A 25,726-nucleotide genomic window follows, 5' to 3' on the forward strand; every position below is an offset into this window, starting at 1 on the left:
TTCTGGGAAACAAGAAACAAAGTACTTTGTTAAAACACTTGTGGATGTACCGATGGCTGAAAATAAGAGAGACAAAATCAAAACCACAGTTTAACCATTAACGCTATTGAGGATATGATCTCTGGTACCTTGTTTATGCCATGATTCACTGAACAAGACAACACAGCGATGGATGCACCACATCCAGGGGAGGCTGTGCTTGACTCCCTTAAGTTAGTGCAGTCCCTCTACATGACCTTTCTCTACTCAGGCAAAAAGTCTGGCTTCAGTGACAAATACTCCTATTAACACAGATAAATCCATAGAGCTCAGACCCAGACCTTGGTCCAATCTTTGCACAGGTTAGGAAGTCTCCAACTCTGATGCCATTCTTTGGACTAATTTCTAATGTTTCAAGGCCAAATTTTGACCGTGTTTTGTCTTGTTCCTTCAAATCTCTTTCTCAGATGTCAGTCTCAGTAGTAATTAGCTTGAGTATATAAGGTAGCCACACACCTGTATTCTGTCAGCATGATGAAGGTTAAATTGAATAAATAAAAAGAAGTGAAAAGCAACATCCAGCCTGCTGCCGAACTTTTATTGGAAAAAAAATGAAACCCAACTTCAAATCCCTCACTATTCTGTGATGATAGGGCTATTTTCAGGGAAAAAAAGCAAAATTCAGAGAAATGGCATTTGTGCTCTGGGAAATACTGTTTTCCAAAAACCTTGGCTACTATAGCAACATGATTTATTCCATACTTGCTGCAGTATAGTCAATTAGCTCCCTAACTGAAAGACAATTACTGTAACTAGGGATGTACCTGGCTGTAAAACTACTGAAATGCTGCTTATGAATGGCAAAGCAAAGCGCTCTGAATGCCAAATTAGTAATCATTATTGTTGACCATGAAGGACATTTCTGGCAGCGGTTTAACCTCAGGGTTACAAAAGGGCACATTCGTCAAATAAGTGCTGACAAACCCCAGTCACCGAGATTCCAAATCACGTCCTGCCGCACATGTGCATCTGTATGCAAAACGGCTAGGTGGAAAAAAAAAAAAAGAGACAGCAAAACCCAAATTGCTATTGTATGCCTTTACTGCATTCTGCAGCCATCACAGATATAACTTTTGGCTGCAAAACTTTAACAGAGAAGGGTTTTGTCAGTAAATTGCAGAAATCCAAATACATTAATATGTAAAATTCAGGCTGTAACTGATCCTTACAAACACAAACATCATTATGATGCCTTTGTCATAAGAGGCCATGCAGACCTCTGAACTGTCCCTACCCAGTGTGAAGTGCTTTATGCTGCCTTTGTCACCTCAGAATTCATTTTGCTCCTCCTTATTCTGACACCATTGGACTTGCTGTGGCTTTTCTCCAGCATAAGTGTGACCAGATGTAGGTTCTGAGATTATTCGACTTCATCTTTCATTCAAGCCGATAAGCTGCTAGCAGAATTTTTTTTAAACACACACCCCAGAAATGTTCTTTGTGCCTTCTTCGGAAATGTCAGCTACTGGCCATTGGAAAAAAGAAAACATCTGTTTTAATCCTCCCAAAGGAATACATCAAAGTTTTTGTGCTGTTTTTATGCAGCCTCAAGGCCTTTTATTCAGCTAAAAAACTCCTTTTGTAAAACTGCTGTAAGGCTTTTTTGTTTTGTGTGCATTTGTTTTTTTAAAAACCAAGCTACTAGTTTTTGTTCTTTTCCTTGTAAAGAATCACAGTGCCATTTCCCAGGTTGAGATGGCCAAAGAATGGTCCTTCCCAGAGATTTGGTCCTGATAAACAACTGTTCTCCAGAACAACCTAAGTTCATTCTCCATGGAAAATAGCTTCTAGGCTCACAGTTAATAGATCTTACCCCTGCTTTGTATGGTTTTGGGAGCTTTAAACTAAACTAATCATCTGAACTCTTCCCCCTCCTCATCTCATCAGTGAAATCCCAGGAAGGCCCTGTCACCATGATTGGTGGTTGGCACAGCAACAGCATATGCGTACAAATGCTGTCTCAGCTACAAATGTGAAGAGCACAACAAAACCTCATCTTATCCACTGGAAACCATCACTCTGTCTGTGTCTTCCTGAACAGATGAGAAACTTCCTGTGGTGTTCTGGAGCTCCAGATCCTGAAAGCAGCTATGAATAGCAGCTTTAAGTTTAACCAAGGTTGGAAAGAGAGTGAAACCTAAATGCTACAAGATGATGCCAGTTCAGCTGGCTAAAAAGCCAACAGAGCCTTGCTTGCGTGTGGCATGGAGATAAATTCCAGCCCACAGAGCAAACAACATCGTCATCAGTATCCAGTGATGCTGCAGAAGTGGTATGACTTTGCATGATCACTAGAGCAGTACAACTCTCCCAAGAGTTATTCCTGCTGGCAGAAGCCTAAAGGGTGGTGAGACCCAAGTGAACATTCTGGAGGTGACAGTGCACTACACTGACTCTCATTGAGCAATTTGACTCCTATGTTCCTTTCCCTTTAGCTCGTTCAAGTACGAGCAAGCTTAGGCAAGTATGCATGAACTTTTGTTCCACCTCAGTCACTGGATTGCCTTAATGCTAAATTGCAAATTCATGAAGAGCCACATGGCAGTGACAGTGGAGCTGGACAGCAGAGCTCCCTCTGGCTTCAGCAGTGACAAGTGTGGGTTCTTAGCTGAGGTTTGTTTTTGTATATTTCGTCTGGTTTTGCCTTTCAGTTTGGGATACTACTAACAGTTACTTGAAACTCCAGAGGTAGGCAGCAGAGGAAAAAAAAAGCTATAGTTTAACTAGGACATCAGTTGGGAAAGAGAGGGAGAGACTGTTTGAGAACTGTGGATTGACTGGTGGTTTTAAGATTATGAAAACAATATCCTTCTGACACTAGTAAGTAGAAGCAGGCCTTGGATTCCATGGAGTTTTCTTGGTCTGTATTCTGTAAAGACAGAAATCTGGCTCTGTTTCATCACAGTTATCTACACTCAGGCACCCCTCCACCCTTGAAGGAGATTAGTAGTGATAATGCATCTGGTACCTGCCCCAGCAATAACAGATCTATGTGGAGAAGATTACAAGACATTTTCTGGACTTCTGCCCAGTCCTGGAAGTCCCACCAACCATTTCCAAGAGTCCCACCAGTTTTTACGGCTTGTCTCTCAAGAAGGCTGCCGAAATCTACATGAAGGAGATACTTTAAAAAGATTTTTGCAGACATTTATTTCTGGCCAAATTATGATTGCTGGAGGAAAAAGAAGCCACCATACAAGTCTTGTTAGAGACTTCAGCAGGAACTCACAAACCCATGCAGAACTGAGATAAGCTAAAAAAAGCAATAGCATCCAAGAAGGAAGGACAGACCAGCCAGCCAAATGCAACTCTAATTCCAACCCATGACAGACCCCTGGGGCAGCTCCAAAGCCACTTAGCACAAGCATGGAGCTGGGCCAGGAGGAGATGCTGGCACCAGAAGAGCAGCTCTAGTATATCCAGACTGCAATTTGGTGATTTGCTGAGGGGAACAGGCTCAGACAGGATTGTTACCCCCAGTACTCAAACCCACAGCTCCCCACCTCCAACACCCTCCACGTCAGACAGCTCCAGGGACACTGTGATTTCTGAGCTCCCTGTACTGCAGGGCATGCACCATGTGCACGTGTAGGAAAAGGGAGTAACAGCACATCCATTAACCACACAAAAACACACTGGCAATGCTTGGTGTGGCTTGGCAGGGGAACCTAGATCAACTGTCTGCAGTTCAAGGTCTAAAGGGCAACCTGCCTTCAGAGATGCCTGAAACCTCAAGGAACTGTGTCCTGGAGGGAAATCGGTGCCTCTGCAGCAGGCAGCCTGCACTGGACCCTCATCATGTGCCAAGTGAGCACTGTTCCTGCTTCATGCCACACCACAGGAGGTGAATGTCCCAGGAGAGCTAGGGGAAGAAAAGCACGCAGAGCATCTCAACAGGCTATAGGCTAATCCTTGTGCCTCTCGGACCCCTCCAATAGACCTCACTGGAGGGACTGCTCTGCCAGGGACACCAGCACAGGACACCCCCAGGTGCTGGGGATATTTACTACAGCATGGAATGGAAAATGCCTTTTTTTTTTTTGCAGGGATACAGTGCATAGAGCTGCCAGGAAGGTGACTGTATGGACTAGTCTTGTGCAGGACTGTGAGACTGCTGACAGCTGTCTGGCCTCAGGGTCCCCAAGCAGCAACTGTTCAGTGCTGTAGGAGGAAGGTAAAGGAGTGGGACCAGAGGTTTTTCAGCAGCGACAGATAGAAATCTCCCCACAGGGTGCGTCACACTGCTGCAGTATCTCCAAAAAAGCAGCTCTCTCCCATATAGCTATACCCTTAGAAAATAGAAGCTGGAAGCTTCTTCTGTTACAGTTGCTGGAGAGCAGCTCCCAGCCTCCTGGACAAGGTGGAGATGTTTGCTGCATGCTGTCCCTGCTGCAGACACTGCGGGAAGGCCAGGGAGGGCGTCTGTTCCTGAGACATTTATGAGGGTGCTGGGTTTTCTGAATGATGAATTTGAACAGAAACCATGTTACACTTTAAGTGTCACTGCTAGGTAGAAGGGAAGTCATGAATCTTCCCAACATCATGATTTTTTTAAGCAGCAAATGAATACACATTGGAAGAAACACTACAGCTGTGACTGCCTCATTGAAGCCATTAACAAATGAGTGTAACACGTCCAAGTGCAGTCAGCCATGTCTGGGGGCTGCTGGTTCTTTCTCCCATCCTTCTTTCCCTACTGCTCTGCTTTTTGTTTGCTTCATTGTTAATCCCACCTAATTTAAAAATAGGAAATTGATTTCTTATGTATCCATTACAAACCAAATCATTCTTTATTACAGCAAGGATCATATTTCATAAGCAAGTCACAGAAAATTAAAACCATGCCTGTTGCTTTGATGAAATAATGGAGAGACACACTGCAGGGGAAGACACAGACAGCTGGGGCCTGTCATGCAATCAGTGGTGCAAGTTAACTCTTTGCAGGCACCCAAGGCACCCACAGCTGCCAGTTTTCCTCCCCCAAACTTCTGGTTATAGTGCCAAGTACTCCCTTATCGCCAAACCTCAAAAGCACCTAAGAGAAGGAATGCAACCTCTCTGAACAGAGTCGGTCAATGATTTTCATGGCTGGAGATTATGTTGTTAACAGAAGGTTTGCAACTGGATGCAGGACTGGATACTTCTCAAAATTAACACTACCAAAACTAGGTGCCTGACAGTTGCTGTTGCATGGTGTACACAACACAGGAACCCACAATACTAGCCACACATTAGCCCAGAAGTCCTTGTAGCATAAATATTTCCAGGCCTTGGGCATATTAGGCCATCATGCTTTGCTACCAGGTAGGGAGATTTCGACTGAACGGGAACCACATTTGTCTGGAACGGTATTCAGTGTACATTGCACGCAGGTTATGTCAGTACAGCAGGCACCCCAGCCAGATCAACAACTAGTTAGCAGTGTACTGTGACTCCGGGCAGATTATATATTAAAACAAAATCCATTGTGTGCATTACCAAGGATTTATGGACTGTTCTGTGAACCTCCCTGTGGAGCAGACAGGACATGGGTCCTCTGAAGAATAATCCAGATAAGTACTACAGCTCACAGGACATTGCAACATCCAACCCAAAGTTCATTGCATACTTCATTAACATGTTGATCTCTAGGATTTACAGTCAGAAAAAAACCTCTTCAATTTCCCTATCAGAAGCAAAAAGATCAGCGAGTTATCACTGCGCAGAATGCTTTTTATAATGTGTTATCTATAGATGCATCCATATAAAAATACCGTGTCTGAGGACAAAGAATAAGCAAAGCCATCACAATAGACCACAAGCAGAAAGACTCCGCAAGAATAAAGGGTAGCAGAAGAGATTGTTTCAGAGCAGTAATTCATCTCTTGGCTGTTCATCCCTCTGAGCACATCCTTTGAAGCAAGAAACTATTGCCTTCGCTTCTTTGGGATAAGAGTCTCCCATTTTTTAAAAAGAGCCCATGTTACAGTATCTTGGAAATCTGTGTTACTTGGTCTGCCATGGATCAGGGATGTGCTGTTCTTCTTTCTGGAAGTTAGGGCCAGAGAGATTATCAAACTAAAGTAATTCTTACACCAGCTAAGAGGACTGCAAACGCAGCCACCTTACCTAATCCTTCCCCTGCTCTGGGAGGAGGGCAGCCAGCAAGCCGCAGGTGTTTGCCAGTTCGCTGCAAAGTGCTTCCTAACAAGCAAGCCAAAGAAAGTCCTCTTAAAACTCTTTACGGTCCTTTTGCACTGATGATTCTCAGAATGGGAAAACAAGTTTTGTAACTCAGTGGGAGAGAAGGAAACAGGCTCCTTCCAGGAAAATCCTGCATCATCTCTCCAGCCCCCAACTCCAAAGGGCTTGCCTAAAGCTGTGTCACTGGGAGATACCTTTCTGCTAGTTTCTGCGTGGGCTGCTACTATGTTGAACCAACTTACTTATGCAATGAAGTGTTTAATTGATCTTAATTAATTATTTAAGGGAAGTGGACCATTCCTGACCTAATGGCAACATGTAAATTGATTAACTTTACAAAGCCAGCAAAGTGATCTGCACAGTGAGATCAGGTCTTGTAATGTATGATTTAGGCCAAGTTATCCTGCGTCACTACCAACGATGCACTGCCAAACACAAGACAGTGATTGCAAAGGTGTGATACAGGTCCCCTTGGGGTGAGGGTTAGACTCCCCCAAGCCCCTTAGCACCAGGGGGAAGGGAAGAGGAGGAGAAGCCACCCTGTGCTATGGTAGCATGTGGTACCTGTGTATGGGCTGAGGGAAAGGAAGGAAAAGAAGATAACCACTTGCAGGGCAGGATGAGGGCTGAGAGCACGTGGGGAACTCAAAGGAGACAGCAGAGCAGCAACAACAAATGAAGCATCTTCAAGGGCAGGTTTGAGCAGCCCAGTGGGACCAGGCTGCAGTCTGGCTATCAGAGCCAGACACTGCTGCTAGCACAGCCCAACCCTGAGAAGCAAATGCAAACTGACCCTTTGTCTGGCTCTGTTTTGTCAGTCCTGTCATGGTCTCCCATCACTAGGGGTTACAGGGCAAAAGAGTTTATTCCATGCAGATAATGCCTATCTTTGCTAGAAATCAAACTTAGATAAAAGCTTTCCAGGAGATTCTGCTTAGATTTGGGTCTGAGCTTTGCAACAGGAGCAGCAGTGCCCTATCCAGGCTGATAAGCAATGTGGTAAAATTGATACATAGAGTAACTTACGCACAGTGGAAGAAAGTGATATGTTTAGATATCTACAGTATTCTCCATCTCTTCTGGCCAGTCACTAAGGCAGGTACACAGATAAACGAAAACACTCACCACTCTGGCTTCAGGGGAGAAGCAGATAAGGCTGATAAAGCAGTAAGTGAAATTCTCCTCCAGGCTCCCCTGCAAATATGTACTTGGACAAAGGCTACAGCGGAAATACTACCTTGGCTGTTTGAAATAGCAGCACACACCCCAGCCACCCACCCACCCCCTACCCCCCGGCACAAACAGAACAATAACCTCCCATCTCCACCAAAAGCTCCTTGTGCAGAGAACTTATGGTCAAAACAGGACAGACAGAGCAGCTGGAAGGAAAAAAGAGGTACCCAGAGTCCTCCTTGGAGGTATAGGGACAGGTGGAAGACCCAGCAGGAGGTGGAACTCCACTCACAATCCAAGGCCACCATCCCTGGGGAAGCAGCCTCCCCCCAAGCTGGTTCTGTGTAAGGGTGAAGATGCTGTTAGCTTACAAAATACAGAGGCAAGAGAGATGTGGGCACCAGAAGCCAGCTCACAGGCAAGAAGCATCAGTGCAGTCCCATCACTGCAGCTCGAAGGAGGCAACACCCATAGAAATTGTCCTGTGCTGCTGCCACCAGCCAGGAGGAAAAGTACAGAAGACAGGAGCATCTGTATCCCACAGGATGTACTAACCCCCGTCAGCTGTGCACAGAAACACAAAATCCTTCAGCCAGTGAGAACTGTCTTAATGATCTGGCCATGCCACCAAAGGCTTTGAAACCATCTCCCTCCTTTTTGAGCAGAGATTCATTAAGTCTCATGAGCCATATTACAAAAAAATGATAGAGGCTTTCTGCCAAATTGCTGAAGCTTCAGGGTACCCCCCCCCCCCCCAGTTTCTTTTACATCCCAACAATTCCTTCCCTGTATTTATTTCTCCTCGGTTTTCTACTTCTGGGACCCAAGCAAGCCATTGAACCTGGATTAAACATGCCACAAGAATTCAAACTTTGACATGGCTAAATATATTGGTTTCCAATGAAACAAAACAAAAGGCTAGGATGAAGTACTCTTTCAGCAGCTTGTGCAGACATATAAATGGATGTTGCTAAGGGAGACTGCAGAGAGATAAGACTCCACCACCCCTCTGGAGCTCACAGAGGAAGCATTCTGATCCAAACCCCCTTTCCAAGCAGCATTCACAGCTCCAGCTTCAGCTGAAATGGTGGATAAGTCACATTCTTAAAAAACAAGTGTTTTTTAAAAGGACAGAAAAATTCAGGCTTCCCAGCTGGGCACCAGGAAAGCATTTCCTCTCAGGGCAGGTTTCATTTCTGAGCCGTAGGACATCTGCAGTCTCCTACCCATGAGGAAGGGACTGAGCAGGCCTCAGCACTGACCCAAGCCAGGAGCAAGAACATGTAGTGTTTGTTTTTATTGGAAAATATGTCTTTCTTTGGATGATAATCTTCACTGGCAACCCCCAGACCTACCAGGCTCCCTCACTACAACTACTCCAAAGGTGGAAAATCAGGCAGAAGGTGCTGGCAAGGCTGGAAGGGCAGAGCCCCACATCCCATGATGCTGGGGACATGCTGAGGGGCCATGGGAGGTTCAGGTTGAACACGGGAAAAGCTCCTCCTGTAGGGTTGGCTGAGGCACTCTGAGAGGCCAAGGCAACTATGTCCTTGGAGGTTTCCAGGCTAAGACACAGCTGACCCAAACGAGCCCTGGCAACATCTCAGAGACTAAACTAGAGACCTCCTGAGGTCCCTCTGGCCCAATACTTCCACAAACACAAAGGGAGGCGGTGCAAAAGGAGATGAATACAAGATTGACCACAAAAATACAACCAGCAGCTACAGAAGAGAGGCAACTCTAAAATAAGTAGATTTATCCCTGTGTGTTAATTAACACTGAACCTGATAAAACCCAACTACACATTTGTTTTAATTAAGAGAAGGGGCCACTTGGCAGCTGTCCCATCACCTCCTCTATCCCAGGGACACCCAAGCCAGGCAAAAACACTCAGGAATGCAGCTCCAGCTCACCCGCTGGCGTAATGTGTTTGTTCTCCGACGTGTTGGATTCCTGCTCGCAGCCGGCTGTACTGGACGTACTTTGGTCCAGGAACATTTCACCTGCATCTATGAACCCAGCACAACAGCCACCAGGGTAAACATTGCATTTTCAGAGGGCAATGCACACACCACTTTAAGTAAACCCGTGGACACACTGACTATATTTGTATTCAGCCGTTTCAGCAGACTACCAGGGCAGACTGTGCCGGTTTTGCAGAAATCACAGGAATTGTGCTGGCTGGGGGAGCTTCACTGTGTGAGGAAGGGGCTGGCGGAGCAGTTATGGAGAAGCTGGAGGCCCAAAGCATCACAGCGGCCCAGGCCACCAGGCTCATGGTCTCCCGCTCCCAGAGAAAAAAAACAGTTGATTTTTGTGGTGGTCAGGGTTTGGAGGGGGCAGGGGAGAAGGGAAGATGCAGGGCTGACAGGGGTCTCAGGCTGGGGTTAGCAGGGGCAGGCAGCCCAGGCTGTAAGAAGGGTTTGGTTCTCAGGAAGTAAGACATCTAACCAGAGCCGCCAAGTGTGTATTAGTCTATACACTTGAAACACATTGGGAAATAATTCCTACCCCACTGCATCATTGCCAGGGCTGTTGCCTGTGGGCAGAGGGGTGGTACAGATCTTGGGGAGGGCAGCCCCAAAGGAGACCTGACCCAAATACCTGCACACCACTGCTGTGGGTGTGTTTGGTAGTATACAAGAGCACACAGGGTTTCAGGAAGGCTGCAAGGCAACGTGTGCCTCCAGCAGAGACCAAAAGCACGCCACACTCCAGGCCTATGGTTCAAGACTGGGATCAGGACAGTGAGGTTAACATACCAGCTGCTCTGCTGGCTGATTCATATCTCCCAGTTACCCGACACTGCATTGCCCATATGGCATCTTCTCTCCCAAACCAGCTCCCCAGCGCTAAGGAAATCAACTCCTGAGTGCCAGACTGCTCCCTCTTACACAGGACCCCCATTAATGCCAGCCACGGGGTGGTGCGACACAGACCCCATCCTGTATGAACCAGCACAAAGTCCCTTCACAAGAGGCTGGGCACCCACCTAACTGGTACAGGCTGTTGCATGACCATAGGGCAGGCTGTCTTGGGTCACTTAATCTGCATGAAAAAGCAGGATTTGGGGTTTCTGTAACTAGATATTTTGTTTGTTTTAAAAGTACATCTTGTTTCAGAGTTTTTCAGGTAACCATTGAAGGGAAGTTAATAGTGCAAAACGTCTGCCAATGAATACAGAAGTTGTGCGCTGGTTTAGGCAGGAGCATGTTGCCAGGACTTAGGTTGCCCCCTTCAGTTGAACTACACTCCCAGGCCACAAACGTGTTTTTAGCACAGACTGTATTACCATAAACCACTTTCACAGGAGGCTAAACTACCCCAGCACCCATGCTGAGGACCAATGGGCCAGTTTCTGTGGCTCAGCTAACGTTACCACTAAGCTACAGTGCTTTGCCCATGCATTGAAGCTCTTCACAACAATCAGTGTTTAACCCCAGTAACCTAAAATGACCCAGCGGAGAGGTGCCTCACGTCTGGATACCCGCCAAAGAGCTTAGAGCAAGCCTGAACAAACTTCACCTCCGATGGCAAGGGGAAGCTGGCAGCATTTGCACTAATTCCAGCCAGGGATCTCCCCCCACTCAGACACCCTCCCGAGATAAAGCTTCTGTCCTAACTTGGACCAGTATCTCCAGTTTATCACATATTGCCTGATTGTTAACATAGTATGGTGCTTATCTCTTAATACACAGAGAGAGCAGGGCAAAATAACCCCTGTCCCTCTACTTGCCTCCTATCTAAAAAGGACAAAGCAACCAGAAGTTTCTGTGCACTAAAAACAATTAAAAAAATAATCAGGATACTCTGTACTGCCACAAATTGCAACTACTGGAACAGGTCTGCCGGTCAAAGCATTACTGGAGGAGTGCTAGCTGTGTGTATATTAGATTACTAGTTCCCATTACAAAATGGCTCTCATTACCACCCTCATTTGTCTCAATAACATAGTAAAGTAATTGCTGTGATATTGAAAGATAAGGGGACTCTGATGCCCATTCAGTGCTGCACCGCCATGATTCAGTTCTGGAGGTTACGGCGCTGAGCACGCTCCTGGTGCTTTCACAGCAACCAGATCGAGTCATGTAAATGCCCACGCCAATCAGCAGCACCTGGGGAAGCACTTAGACAGCTCACATACAAATTTCATGTATGCACATATTTAACAAAAAGCCCTTTTTCTTCCTGCAGACATCTTTTCCAGTGGAGGTGTGAGCTGGTTTCCACAGGAAGCTTTTCCAGTGGAAATATCCAGGGGAAGCTTGGCTGCACCTTTTGCAAACAAGGGAAGAGAGGAACCATTCCCACCCTGCATCATAGGGGACAAGCTGGCTTGGGGGTGGCCCAAACCCTCCTGCCAGGTCAAATCCCCCAGTCAAGCATCAGAAGATTCACAGCCCAGCAAAGGATGGGACTCCCGTGCATGCACCAGAGCAGAGCACCCCAAGGGCAGCACAGGAGGCAGCTACAGAGAGCTGATTACTTCAGAGGAAAGAATCAGATGAGCAAGACTTCAGTCCCACTGCTTGTCATCACTGTCAGCCTATAGCAGGGCTCACACAGAACCTCCCCACCCCGGAAAAGCCAACCCCAACACCTCTACCACTTACCTCCATGCAGCCACGCTTATCGACTGTGCCCAGGAAAGGGCCTTTCTGCTGCTCCCTAGGAAGCACCTCGAGTAGGGCTCCTGCCCCTTTGCTCCTTCTTGTAGGTCCTCCCCACCCTCCAGGTGCCCCTCATCAATGCTAACAGGGCTGCCATTAGCACCCCCCCGCCCTGGCTCTGCTCTCACTCATCCCAGCTGCTGGGTGGTGGGGAAGCCACGGGTTACCCCGGCAGCAACAGGGATGGAGAGGGGAAGCGGGGAGGCAGCTCTTCCCTTGGAGATTCAGCTTGTCAGAACAAGGGGGTAGTCAGGCAGTATGAAAGTCCACGGGACAACCTGCCATGTGCTCCCAAATCCTGCCTCGATAACTTCAAGCATCCTTATTCTTGCCCGGCCTAGCCGTGGGTGTTCTCATACTTGTTCCCCACCCTCCTCTCATCCCTTGCCACGGAAAATCACTCTGAGATACCCCACGCAACGGAGAGCCGAACGTCTTTCCCTAGGACGGCCCGCAAAGAGGCTCCTTCGCTCGCCATCTTGTGGTGGCAGCAGGCAGCCTGGCACGTCCCACATCCCACGCCCCCTCCTCAGGGCCCAGAGCGCGCTGGGGATGGGGCGGGGGCGCGGGCTCTGCTGTGTCATGGGGTGCTGGGGACCCGCAGCCCCCGACTGCACCGGACAGTGGTCAGGTGCCCCCTTACTGGTCCCGAAGCAAGCGTGACCCAACCCCAGCAGTGTCAGTGGGTTTACACCTGTGTGACCAGGGCATGGATTTGGCCCCACGGCTGCAGACCGTCTCTGTGGAGTCGCTCACACTCAGGGCTCAGTCATACACCAGAAATTTTCCCAGACTTCGATAGGAGTCACACCAGGAGATTAACAAAATGAGGGCAATGATGTGTCAACCATGCAGAGCTTTCATGCTCCCAGATTTATAATGGATTTTAAGTTTGATTCTTCCCAGCCCCAGCACACCAGGTCTGAGGTGCCCACCCTCGGGGAGCCCAAACCGCTGCAGTTGTCATGGCACCTTCGCAAGTGCCCGTCATGGGAAGGGACGTGCCATGTGAACCCCTCTGTGATGGAGGACTGCCAGGGCAGTGGGTGAGCAGCTTTGCACTGGCACAGCTTTGCAACCACCTATCAGTGTGGTTGCAAAACTCCAAAGGAAAAGGTCCTGCCTCAAACCATTTTAGCATTTTTTTCTGGGCAGCCAATGCAGGAGCTGGTACCGTCCCTTCAGCTGGTGCAGCTCTGGGGCTGGCAGTGGAGCCCAGCGAGCTGTGCCATGGTGCCACCCTGCACTGGGCTGCGGGGCCAGGCCTGCACCACTGCTGTGCACACACTCCAATTGCAGGCTTGGCCAAATGGTTTTCATTAAACCTACAAAGGGAAATTTGCCCCAGAAAGAGCAGATGCCTGAAGCTCTTCCAGGCCTGGATACCAAAGTGACAGCTTCTGCAATGTGCCCCCTCGGGCAGGGTCCTCAAGGACCTGCTGCGCAGCCCCAGCCCCTTCTCCTGCACCCCTCACCCTTCCTGCCCCTCCAGCACTCCCAGTCCCTCACCGGACTTGCCCTTTTCCTGGTTTTCCCCTCTAATTTGGGATGAACATCACAAAAGGAGCAATTTTGCTTCCCACCCCCTTCCCATCTTCTCTCCTCCCCTGTCTAGCAGGTCTGTGTTATTATTAAGACACTTGAGATTATGGTTGTCTGGAAGTCGAAGAATGACAGCAAACAACCAGATGCTGTACACTGATAAATTACAAGGGCATTATGCAGAGGCAGCTGTACCATTTAAAAGCCTAGTTTTAATACCACGCCATGATTTTCCATGTGGCATCGTATGGTTCCAGCATCTGGGCGTCACCATCAATGTCTCCCGTATATTTTGCTGAGCACTGTCATTATGATAATGAAGAAATTGCAGCAGACGTTAATTGCAGTTCCTGCTGGCTATTGCAAGAACTCAAAGGCATCAGAGCGGGCTGGCAGGGCCTCTCTCATCTCATGGCGGGGGTGTGTGGAGGGGTTCTTCACTGTGTTGGCAGCAGACAAGAGGGGTCTGGATGACTGCGGGTGCTGTGAGCAGTATCCAAGCCTTGCTCTCCAAGTGGCCAGCCCCGATTGGGACTTGCCATTGCTGGTCAGCACACCGAGATGAAGCCTTCAGGTCTCTGTTCAGTTCCCACTGCTGAGATTTGTAACTTCACTTCCCTGCTGGGCTTTCTCATTAGTCTTAGCAGAGAGCGGCCACAGACTGTGTGCAGGAAGGAGGTCCCCATGTCCCCTCCTCCATGTCCTGTTCCCAGGCAGCACACGGTGGGGAGGCCCCATGGAGGAGCGGGGCTGAGGCTTACAGCTGTTGGTTCATCTCTGGATATGGCCCCGCAGCAACTAATCAATTCAGAGCTTGGAGGGAAGGCAAAAAGGACTTTTAAAAGTTTATCCTCCGTGTCTCTGTCATGCATTTAGGGATATCAAGGCCCTGAGCTAGAGCTGCTGCGGCAGCAGCTGCCCCAGGGGTGGCAGCACTGCAGGAAGGGACTCCCCAGCTGCAGCAGTGGCTCACGGTGGCAGCAGCTTGGTTGCTCATGGTGGGGAGGTGGGTCTCTTGCTCAAAAATGTGGCTGTAAGGTGCACGGGTATCTGGTGTTCTACTGGCAGGACAAAACATCCTCATTTTGCTATTTAGTTTTGAGTTTGGAAACATTCAAATTATGGTCCTTTGGGCCTAAATATCAAGGATCACCTCTATGTTTGTCTCTCCCCCCCCGGCTGCAGTCCAGTGAACTCCAGTTTCATGAAAAGCTACCTAATTTCCAGACATTGCTACAGGATGTATGGAAACAATATGTCCCCAAATACTCATGACATTACAGGGGCTTGCTTCAACAGGGACCAAGAACATTTGCTGCTTTGATGAGCAATAGCCTTTGCACCTCCATAAAGCCGTTTGCAGGACTCGCCTCACCTGCTGGTGCTCGCCAAGAGCCAGGAGACCTGCCTTGCCTTGGGCTGTGGTTTTAGGGCACCACAGTGATTGCTCAAACCAGGTGGGATCTCGGTGCCATAACCACACTGCAGGTGACACTGGCGGCAGGTTGGAGGGCAGCTACTGGGAGGCCCAGGGAGCACACGTCAGGAAGATCTGAGCTTCTGGTTTGTCACCTCATTGCTCAGCTCTGCACGCTGTGACTGGCAGAGCTATTCTACAGGTGATCCAGCCCTGGGTGTGGGGACATGGGACACGGTGACAACCCCTCACGCCCTGGGCTGATTCACAGTGATATCTGACAAACCAGGTGATGGTTTCAGTGTCATGATGGGGGGGAAGTCACAGGGAGGGTGGCATGCAAAGCCTCAGGAATCCACTGCAGATATGTCCTCGCTCTGCAGGGTAGGGTGAGGAAGGGCAGAATTGCTGCCCTGTGAGTCATTCTGCGATAACCACTGTCAGACGCGGAACCTTCCTTCTTTCTTGCTCTGCCGACCAGCGGAACAGGGGCTTGTGTCGCTGGCATGACTCACAGCACGGAGCAGGGGCTCGAGGTTTATTGCACTGGTATCATGGGCTCTCGTAACCACCTCCTGTTTGCTCTGGTGGACATCATGGGCAAGTAAAGCATCGCACCTTCCAAAAAGAGCTGCAGCAAGGCAGGGGGAGGAGGCAGGCCCTGCACTCAGACAGCAGATCAGCTCAGGACAGCCTCAAAGCTGTCCACCAGAACTCCAACAAAGCTTTTACAAGTTTACAAAGGCGATAAAAGCAGGTACCTCCACTTTCCCCTTCTTGACCCCTGCCAGACACATTTGTTTCTTTACATACAGCTCTGTATAGTTGCAGGTGGGATTGATGCTCTGCCAGGGTCTGACCAGCAGCAGCAAAGCCTGGGAAATCTTCATGTGTGACACTTTCAGCTCTTGTTTGAGAAGCAGGAGCTGTGGCAGTGGTGTGTGCCTGGTGCTGTGCCTCCTGCCAGGGCCCCAGCGTGACCCAGGGCTCCTCTGGTACCCCTGGGATGTCACTGTCAGCTGGGAGAGCTGGCCTCTCTGTCTGACGCAGCTGAAGAGCTGACTTGAGAAATGAGCTCATTCTTTTCCTCATCGCTCACCATGACCCACGGCTTCATAAACCATCCCTTGGGGGAGCCCTGGTGCAGGAGGAGCTCCCCACAGCACCCTCCACCTTGCTTATGCCCAGGAAGACCTTTGCTTGAAAGCAACAGCCAGACACACCAATGCAGCATTAAACCTCTCCCTTGCCCAGGGCGGTGCTGGCAATTGTCACACTGACCTCTTTTTTTCTGACGGACAGTGGAAAATATGATGAATAAACATACATAGCTGCAGCTTCAATGGAAAACTGCTTTGGGTGCCTGTGCCTAGTCGGTGAGTTGTCCTGCAAGATGCAGTGTGCCAGACTTTAACGTAAACAAGGATGATGTGGAGTGACTCGAACAGGTTGTAAAAAGGGGTGATTTTTCCCCTGCAAGGGGATATTTTAGCTGCCTGCCAGCCAGAGTGCATGGCTGCAGGTGCGTGGACAGATGGGGGTGGCAGGGAGGTGAGTTGGGGGCTGGAACCAGCACTGCTGCAGCACAGCCGCTGCCTGCGGCACAGGAATCACCACCTCTGCCCGGGGTGGGATGCTAGGCTCCTGACGGACACGGCCCTGGGGTGCAGTTTTCAGCAGGGAGGTGTTCTAGTCAGGGGTAGCCTGGATTCAGGGGGCACAAAATTAAAAGGGATCCTGGTGAGGTTCCCAGGGAAAGGGCACAGGACTGTCATGTGCTAATGCTGCTGGCACTGGCATAAAATGAGAGGAGGGAAGCGTCATGGAGCTTAAGTGAGCAAGGCACTTTGTTCACCAGACTCAAAAGCATTTAATATTATACTGAAACAAAAATTAAAAGCATTCATGACAGCTATTGTCAAACCTCCAGCTAACAGGAAAGAAGAAAAGAAATAAGATGACCACCAGGCATTACACCCATGGAGAGTGGGAGCAGGACAGGCAGGGACCCTCCAGCAGGGAATGACGCTGACCCGGCACTGCTGGGAAATTAGCTCACTGCTCAGGTATGGCTCAGCCACAAACCTTCCCCTGGCTGCCACAGGCAGGGAGCCACAATTAGCAGCGATGCTCCAGCAGCTGTGCTGGGTGCGTGTCCTTGGGGTGGGACGGGGGACTCAGTAATGCTGGGTCTGACCACCCGGCCCTGCCTCTGCCCGGCACGCAGGGCTTTCAGAGGTGCCACAGGGTGGACTTTGGTGACAGCACAGCTCCTGCCTCTGGGATGAAGACAGCCCTATCCCAGGGAGGGTCCCCATGGAACTTTCTCTGAAATTTGCTTTTTTCCTCTTTGCTGCTCTGGCTCTCACCAGAAAACTGGCTTTCAGAGGCACTGGCAGCGTTAGAAATGGGCAATACTATGGACGTTCATCTTTAAAATCTCCCCCACCAACATTAAAATAAATAAGGCAACTCCTCACTCAGGTTTCCCTTTCCCAGAGAGGAACACTTGCCGGGAGAGGGGCAGTATCCCACCCTTCGAGCACCCAGCACAGCGGCTGTAGGGGTCACCTGTGGTCCCAACGCTGCCTGCGTGCTCGGGGAGTGCAGAGCAGCCCCACACCATGGCCTCCCGCCTTTGCCGTGGGCACACAGAGATGTGCAGCAGGCAACCCTGTGTGCGCTGGCACTGCTGGGTGTGGGGAGCTCGAGCTGGGCCAGCAGCCCTGCACAGGGGCTCGGTGCCCGGCAGTGCCAGGAGCTGGCCCCATTGCCCATCACACAGGGCAGGCACTTCCCACAGCCCCCAGTGGAGAACCCGCCATGGAAGCGTCAGCATGGGTCCCTTCTCATTCTTCAGCGGAAAAACTTCTGCAGATGTCTTCAGCAGAAAAAAAAGGCCTGGGGGACACAGGGGAGATTTTCCGGGGGGCGGGCAGGGAAATGAGAAAGAGGGAGGCTGCCCATCTCAGCTCATTGCTGCCTGGCACCTGTGTCCCAGGGCAGCCATCCAAGTGTGCCGGGAACAGGCGCGGTGCCACTGCAGCAGATGGGCACGAAGGCAGGCAGCCCCAGGATCGCAACCTTGCCACAGCTCGGGGAGGGGGGGCGGCTGTTTAGGGCAAATTTCCCAGCTGAGAATGTCAAAACAGCTGCCAGTCTGGAGTTTATACACCTATAATTAAGGAGGTATGTGATTTCTAATCCAGCTCAAACGGAGCTGGATTAATTGGCAAACCTAAAAATAGCATCCGTGACCATGTAAGGCAACCTTTTGTCTGCGGCTTAAATTAGGAAAGCGGGTTCTGGCTGTTTGGAGTTAGCTGGGAGAGACAGAGACATCCTTCTACCTCCAGCCAGGCTGCAAGGACCTGACGCTGCTGGGGGACAGGAGGAGCCTGCAGTTGCCCCTGCTATCCAGGGGGATACAGAACAGTACCAGCCTGGGGCCAGCAGAAGGAGCCAGGGCAGGAAGGCAGCACTCCCACTCCTGGGAGATGTGTCCCAGGGGAGCGGGAGACCCCTTGGCAGCTTCAGCTGGAGCTGGCTCTGCTTCCCCTCCTTGTGCACCAAAGACCCCACTGCTCCCCATTTTACCCTATCATGTCATTTATAAGAGTCCACAGCAAGTTTCCCCGCTGTTTCCAATGCCCAGCAGCTTTACAAGGTGGAAAGGGACTTTCTGAATTACTGGAACACCCCCCCCGCTCCCAGAGACACCTCCACTTTCTCACACCGCTCCTGGCCAGCTTTGCACCAATGCAGCCAACGGCAGAAGAACCCCCACCCCCTCTTTCCAACACTCATCTATCCGAAGCCAGACTGCAAGGTTAAATTGCTTTTAATTTTTGTCTAATTATCTGCAGTGGCACAAATAACTAACAGCATTGATTTGAACTTGGCACACAAAGGCAGGTTCCAACTGGCAAAGCATATTATGAGATCGAATTATTAAATGTAGCTAATGAGCAAAATAATGATGTGGCGCCAAGCTATAAAAGGTTAGACTTCAAAGTTGTCACAGTTCACAAGCAAGAAAAATTTAATCGTATTCTTAATAAAATATTTATATGATAATGTGTTTTAATCAAAATAATAGCAATTAATTTGGAAAGGAATATAGAGTAAACTTCCTGTTCTTGCTTTACAGAGCTTTTTTTGCTGTGGGGTTAGAGAGCATACATTTCCTTACTCACTAGTAAATCCATCCCAGTTATAAGGTATTCCAGCTATCTGTGCCCGGGGATGCGTTGGCGGGGCAACAAACAGCAGGAGCAATTCAAGACCTGCAGGTCCCCTTCACCCCTCCCAGGTGCTGGTGGGTCCTGCTCATTCTGCTGTGGGGCTGAGCAGCCCCAGCCATGCGAACACGGGGCAGCAGGACCCACACTGGCACCCACTGGGGAGCCAGGGCCTCTCGCTATGTCTTTGAAGCACTTACTATTCACAAATGATTTAGTGGCTACCTCTTTCCCTCCAAATTCTGCCAAATCTCATAATTCTCCTTGGCAGCTGATGGTATCGCAATGATTTCCAGCTGTGCAAGAAGCAGCTTAAAATGGCTGCTGTGCTGGAGCACCGATCCTCTCCTTCCCCTCCTCCTCCTTCGGGCAGGGAGGCAAGGGGACACACGGCCAGCGCTCACCCGCTCCCATCCCTTCTCTGGGGCCCTGCAGCCCTTCTGGCCCTGCTTGGCAGACCTTAGGTCTGCAGCTGGATGCTGAGCATTGAGATGTGGTGAGTTTTGCTCTAGGCTTTTAGTCTGGTATGTTAAGAATATAAAAACAGGCCAGGGTTTGATTCTGAGTGCCTGCAAAGCACGGTGGTGGCTGTCCTGTCCTCCCCTGCTAAGATACCACATGTGAATGCTGTGAAGGAAGGGCCATGGAGGCTGGGCTGGATATGTGTAAACCTGCCACTTTGAAGAAAAAAAAAATTTAAAACTTTGCCCAAAACCTCATAATGAATCTTGTTTGAAATTTAAAAATCCTAGAGGACCATTTCTAGCAGGCACTGCAACAGCCAGAATGCCCTGAGAAAACAACACCTCTTAAAGAACGCATCAAAGTCCTTCCAAAGCAATTAGCCGAGGGAAGCATCCACATAACTTCAGTATTTCTTTTAATGGAGCCTCCAAACCACCAGCATTCACAAAACGTGGGGAAAGATCTTCAAAACACCACGCCAAGTGAAACAGAGCCTACTGAAAGGGAGCATCACCCACCCAAAAATCCCCAATAAGGATCTTCCATTACTCTGTGCATAGCTCCAATGAAGCTTTTGAAAAGGAGGAGTAAGACAAGGGCGGTCAGGACTGTGGTAGCCTCCCCGCAGCTTGTACAGACCATCCACGAACTGCCTGCATGAGCCCCACCTGCCCCATGGTGCCCATGGCAGGGGCACATGGAGCTGCTGGTGCCAGAGGCACCGCTGGGAGCAGGCACCGGGGACTCGCACAGCTGCCACAGCACCATTCAGTAACCAGCCTTTGCAGGAGCGTGTCAGTTTTGGAGCCACACAGCTGCTGGGAATTTGATCAAAAACACTATGACAGTGTTGAAACACTGACCCTGCCGCTGGGCCCTTGGCACACATCTCTGTGTGTGCACAGGACAATATTTTCTCTCCTCCTCCATTTAGCCTCTTGTGCTGGGTGGATGCATATGCACTTTTCACTGTCTGACTTTTTAACACTTCATCAGAAAGCTGAGATTTATTTTTTTTTAAGTGCTAAATTTGCCATTTCTCTTGGAGTTGAGATGAAAAGCTTTCAATGAACCACCTTTGATTGGAAACACTTCTGTTGCCTTTGGTTTGGCCAGATGTTTCCTAATTACTTATCTGTCAAAACTTTTTTTTTAATGCACACACATTTCCTTTAAGTGAGAAATAGTATAAGGTTCTTGTTTAGTGTCTTTGCCTGAGTGAAATAAGCCAGGCTAAGCTTCATCATCAAGGCTGGATTTTATGCTTGAACACGCAACTCAACATCAAAAGCTTGATCTTTTTTTATTATTCAGCTCAGCCTTTTTAGACCAACTTCAGCAGGAGCCAAATGGCACATCATAACTTTGGAGTTAAAACTTTTAGTTTTAAAGCTAGATCTGAGTCATGCAGCTTTCTCCTGAGATTGAGATGGTTTTGTGTAATAACTCCAGGCCAGAATCTGCCACCATTACTCACATCAGTGAAGGCTTACTTACATGAATAGACTTATTGAACGAGTGCTACTTGGGGTGAGTAATGGTTACAGAATCAGGTCTGATCCTTCTCCCATCAAAAAGATATTCCCACCGATTTGAGTCAGTTGCTGGTCCTGCAAGGATGTCCTGTCCATGACTCATGCAGCAATTACTTCGGAGGTAGAAAGACAAAGGAGGAAACCTTGAAGACTTTAATTCCCCAAACTGACCACTGCTGCTGGTGCAAGCCTGCCCAGGGAAGCAGTGATCTGATCTAACAAGGCAGATGTCATTATGTGTCAGTCATTTGAGACATTTGGCATCAATTTGCTATTTGGTTGCTGTCAGAAATCTTTTACTTAGGTAAGTGTCCCAAGGACCCCAATGTTACTGCAAAAAGGAAGGGGAAAACCAGCAGAACTAAGCCCTGAATGACTCTGTGGGTGCTTTAAAGGTTTTGTTTTCTTCCCGCTCCATAGAGAAAAAAATCCAGTGCCTGTCAAAGCATTCGTGGATAATATACCAATACACCAGAAGGGTACTAAATTAACCAAAAATAAATCCATGTAACAAATTTTCAATAGCTTTAGCTGTCTTCAAAGCCAAGTAGCATTCTTTAATGAAAGCGGGATCAGGCCAGTAGAGCTTTAAGGTTTGAAGTTATTTGATAGCTGGTTATTTTTCTTCAAAAGAGACTGAAGGAAACCTCTGCCTGTAGCCTTCATCACTCCACCAGAAATGCTTTGTCAGTGTATTTGTGACAAATTAATTATAGCACTAGAAAATCTCAGTTGAAATGAATATTCAAAAAATATTTTTTTTAGGCTGCTGGCTTCAGGGAATGCCCGTCTGTTTCTAAAGCTGTGTGTTTTCCTCATTAGCTCTCTCCCTTCCCCAGTTCCTTTCAGAAGTGATTAGAAATGGTTTTATTTTCAGCTTGCCTGGGGAACGGCATTAGCAGTGGAACAAGCCAATGACGTTAGAGTCTTGCTGGCAAGAAGTGGTGTCCCATCAGCAAACTTTTCAGAGAAAACATCCTGAAATTACCGTATCAGTCCTGACTAGCTGATGCTAACATCCAGTAAAGATGCTCGCATGGGGTTATCTCACAAAGCTTTAACACTGAAGGATCTTGTCCTCAGAGCTCCAGGGAGACACAGGAGCACAGCTCTGTGGGTCCATCCTCTCATGGGTCCTGTTCAGATCCCGCAAACAGAAGGAGCAGAGCTGGGGCAGACCACAGGTAGCACTAAGTCAGCAGTAAGAAATATATGGCTCTCACTCACTGCAAAGGCTCCAGCAAAGCAGAGGACTCCTGCTAGTCTCTTGCTCTAGTTACTGTCTGTAAATTGCAGATCTTTCTAGTCTTGGGCAAAAGTCATTTCAAGGAGCACAATTCCCATTTGTGAATCTCAGTAAGGCTGACAAAAGCAGGAGGTCACTGCTGCCTGTCACCTCCCACACCTCCAGGTTATCCTCCTTACCTTCATCCCATGGTCACGCTGGTCCTGCCCCAGTGCTTACACAAGCTTAGCCATGCATGAAACACCAAAATATTGGCCTGCAAGTCCTGGAGTCTCTTCTTGACAGGTTGCTTTGTGCTGACAACAGGAATAAACACAAATAAAGCTTCTCTCAAGCTGCGACTGCACAACCCAGTTCAGGAAGCTCCTACAACCGGTTGCCCCATGAGAAGCCACAGGAACAAGATAGAGATGATCATGAAAATGTTCCTCCTCCTCCACCCCCCTGCAACAACTCAATTAACAAGCTGCCTCATTACCATCCTATACTTAATTAACAAATTGAATTAATAAGTAGCCTGAGCTGCTTAATTAATAATTACTTAATCCTTGGTTAATAAGGACATCAGAAACTAGTTCAGAAGACAATAATTTCAATAAATTAGGTGATCTAAGGGGGTGTCAAGTGTCTGCATGGAGCTGGTGCTGGACCCCACCCCGAGACCAGGTGTCCCTCCCTGAGTTGAGCTGTGGGGTACCACCTTGTCTTCAAAGCTCTTGCATGCGCCCTCCAGCCCTAAAATCCAGGTTGGAAATACCCAAAATGCTCATTTGGTTCTCACTTCCACTGGTGATGCTCTCCAGAGCTACTGCAGGGAGATCCCTTCCCTGCTGGAAAGGAGCTGGGGCAGGTATCTCACCCGCTGGCACTGCAGCAATACAAAAGGATGGTGTTATTTGAAATGAGCAATAGAAAAGGGAGGAATAAGTACAAAATACAATCTAAAATATCCTTTCCCTGCCCTGCAATGGTATGTTATTTTCCAGGGAAGGGCTGTGAATACATTTGAGTAGTTCAAGTTTAAACCTGCCCTGGACCAACCAGCCAAAGTTTGCTGGGGCCAGGTGAGAGACCTCACCAAGCCTCTGCTGATGGTCCTTGAGCAGAAGGCAGGTATGAGCAGTTCTGAGGGTCCTGGCTCCAGGAGGAAACACTGTTCCCTGGGTTCAGGCAGCGCTCAACTCAGTCGTACCACAGTCAATACGTTGCTCACTGTTTGACAGCATACATTTGGCATTTTTCAGTTGGAAAGTGTGAAGAATTACGTTGATGTTTCCTTCTCATTTTGATATAGTGTCTTGTTTCTGTATTAATATTGCTCTCAAGATGTAAATACATATATATACATACTGCATTGAAAAACACTCATATCATCATATAACATTTCAAATATAGCTAAAAAGAAGTAGTTCGTTTTTCCTGATGGTATTGGTTTGAAATTTCCCATCCACAAACCACTTTAAAGTCACAAACAAAACAAAAAAAAAAATCAGAGTTTTTATTTCCCAGAGAACAGGTGCAGTGCAACAGTCTCTAGGAAAATGAATTTTTAGTTTATTGTTGCTTATGACGACTTCTGTTCATGGCTGGTTTCAAAGAAGATATTGAGTGTAGGAACAAAACACCTTTGCAGAGACATTATTACCATTATTTTCAATAATAATGTTATAATTTTCAATCCAAGTATTTCAAGACTGGGAAATACAAGTATTACTGTTATTGCCAAATTGATAAGTTGTGTTGTTGGTTTACTCATGGAACAACAATTAATGGTGCTCAGTTTTGTTCCAAAGTTTGTTGGAAAACCTGAAATGAAATACAATATAAATTTGTTACTAAGAATCACAACAAGAAGTGGGGTGGAGGGAAGGTATTTATCAACAATACACTCTAAACACAGAATCTGTAAGCAAAATTGAACTGGAAATTCAGCCTTCTAGTAGAAAGCTGTGAGATGGATGGTATTGCATTACTTTACATAGTGGAAATCAGTGCTCCTCAAACCTCTTATTTAGCTCATTTTGGTATCTAATGTCTCCAACTGTCATTTGCCCAAGCATCAGTAGGAACGCGCTGAAAGCAAGTGCAACTTATCTGATGACAGAAGGAAGTTCTAGTTAATTTTGAATTCTTTTCTGACATAAATCTGTTTTCATAGTGTCTCATCCCTATATAGAGCCAAAGATGCGTGGTGTCTCAGACTTAGCCCTGTTTTACGAAGGGTAGAAAGGAGGAGGAGCTCAGTGGTTTTGCCATCTCCTTTCACCCACTTCCCTCTTTCCCCATCACAGTTACGTGAGGGGGATTACATCCCCCAAAGCTCTCTGAGGTCTATTTTGACGTAGAAACACAGGCAATTATTTTACCTGAGAAATGACATGACTGTTATTGACTTCCAGAGCTTAACAGTGCAGCACAGACCCTGTTCCAGCAGACACAGGCCATGGTGTACTAGTGACCTAGTGGTTTGAAACTATTCACGGTTGGCAACAGTTTTTATATGTGGTAGCTGAGTTATTATATCTAATGAGCTTCATGTGACTAGGACATAATGCATAAGTTTCTTCCATCACTTCCAAAATATATGAGAAAGACCTGTGAAGCTTCTTGACCAAGGCTTCTAGCAGGCCAGTAGCAAAGCAGATGTGCAGCCTATCCAGCAGGACGTTTCTAATGTAGGACTCTCCTCTTTTGGCTGTGGCTCTACAGAGCCCAAAGGGTTCTTCTGCAGGTCTCCCAGGACACTGTTAGGGCAAAACCCACCAAGTGCTGAATGGGATTTGTGCCATAGTCGAGTTTCAGCTCTGTCACACACGAAGCAGGAAAGGATGGGAAGAAAGAGAATGAAAGAGGCAATTGACTTCCTCCCCACTAGACTCCAAGTAATGAATGCCACCAATTGAGGTCAAGGACTCATTGAGTTAGCACCATGGTTATAATCTGAAGAAAAAGAGCCTGCTCCGAAATGCATCCCACAGTCAATGTTGCAGTAACAACTTGGAAAGGTTTTCAAAGTATTCAACAGTTGCTATGTTTGTCACCTTGCATGGAAGTTCCCACTCTGTCATGTGCACAAATCCACTTGCATTTCTCCACTTATTTTACCTGCTTTTCATTACATAGCATGTATAACACTGCAGGCTTCTTGCTTCGCGATTCAAACAGCAGTAGCAATATGATGGTGTTTGGGGCAGTTTTAACTATTCTCATATGGT

At 48.0% G+C, this 25,726-nt stretch overlaps 1 protein-coding gene across 7 annotated transcripts in view; it reads right to left on the reverse strand.

Annotated features, from left to right (window-relative positions):
- The window catches only part of LOC134522531 (collagen alpha-1(X) chain-like), a 65,409-nt gene extending 52,971 nt beyond the window's left edge, over window positions 1–12,438 (reverse strand). For 5 of the 7 annotated variants that reach the window (XM_063350272.1, XM_063350276.1, XM_063350280.1 and 2 more), the window contains exon 1: window positions 12,009–12,438. The gene's annotated coding sequence lies outside the window, so the exon portion shown is untranslated. Of the gene's footprint in view, window positions 1–6,147; window positions 6,194–12,008 lie in introns of those variants that run through there. The other 2 variants (XM_063350274.1, XM_063350282.1) reach the window with 2 other exon arrangements.
- Between the last annotated feature and the right edge of the window lie 13,288 nt (window positions 12,439–25,726).

The sequence above is a fragment of the Chroicocephalus ridibundus genome, chromosome 12, assembly GCF_963924245.1.
Source record: "Chroicocephalus ridibundus chromosome 12, bChrRid1.1, whole genome shotgun sequence".
Classification (NCBI taxonomy): Eukaryota; Metazoa; Chordata; class Aves; order Charadriiformes; family Laridae; genus Chroicocephalus; species Chroicocephalus ridibundus.